Genomic DNA, 1,224 nt, shown 5'->3' with positions numbered 1-1,224 from the left:
TCTAACTGGTGTGAGATGGTATCTCATTGTGGTTTTGATTTGCATTTCTCTGATGGCCAGTGATGATGAGCATTTTTTCAGGTGTCTGTTGGCTGCATAAATGTCTTCTTTTGAGAAGTGTCTGTTCATATCCTTCGCTCACTTTTTGATGGGGTTGTTTGTTTGCTTTTTCTTGTAAATTTGTTTGAGTTCTTCGTAGATTCTGGATATTAGCCCTTTGTCAGATGAGTAGATTGCAAAGATTTTCTCCCATTCTGTAGGTTGCATGTTCACTCTGATGGTAGTTTATTTTGCTGTGCAGAAGCTCTTTAGTTTAATTAGATCACACTTGTCAATTTTGGATTTTGTTTCCATTGCTTTTGCTATTTTAGACATGAAGTCCTTGCCCATGCCTATATCCTGAATGGTATTGCCTAGGTTTTCTTCTAGGGTTTTTATGGTTTTAGGTTTAACATTTAAGTCTTTAATCTATCTTGAATTAATTTTTGTATAAGGTGTAAGGAAGGGATCCAGTTTCAGCTTTCTACATCCGGCTGACCAATTTTCTCAGCACTATTTATTAAATAGAGAATCCTTTCCCCATTTCTTGTTTTTGTCAGATTTGTCAAAGATCAGATAATTGTAGATGTGTGGTATTATTTCTGAGGCCTCTATTCTGTTCCATTGGGCTATATCTTTGTTTTGGTACCAGTACCATGTTTTTTTGTTTACTGTAGCCTTGTAGTATAGTTTGAAGTCAGGTAGCGTGATGCCTCCAGCTTTGTTCTTTTGGCTTAAGATTGTCTTGGCAATGTGGGTTCTTTTTTGGTTCCATATGAACTGTAAAGTAGTTTTTCCCAATTCTGTGAAGAAATTCATTGGTAGGTTGATGGGCATGGCATTGAATCTATAAATTCCCTTAGGCAGTATGGCCACTTTCATGATATTGATTCTTCCCATCCATGAGCATGGAATGTTCTTCAATTTGTTTGTGTCCTCTTTTATTTCACTGAGCAGTGGTTTGTAGTTCTCCTTGAAGAGATCCTTCACATCCCTTGTAAGTTGGATTACTAGGTATTTTATTCTCTTTGAAGCAATTGTGAATGGGAGTTCACTCATGATTTGGCTCTCTGTCTGTTATTGGTGTGTAAGAATGCTTGTGATTTTTGCACATTGATTTTGTATCCTGAGACTTTGCTGAAGTTGCTTATCAGCTTAAGGAGATTTTGGGCTGAGACAATGGGG

This window comes from Mandrillus leucophaeus, unplaced genomic scaffold, assembly GCF_000951045.1.
Source record: "Mandrillus leucophaeus isolate KB7577 unplaced genomic scaffold, Mleu.le_1.0 Scaffold311, whole genome shotgun sequence".
NCBI classification, from domain to species: Eukaryota; Metazoa; Chordata; class Mammalia; order Primates; family Cercopithecidae; genus Mandrillus; species Mandrillus leucophaeus.
Note: the sequence above shows the minus strand (reverse complement) of the source record.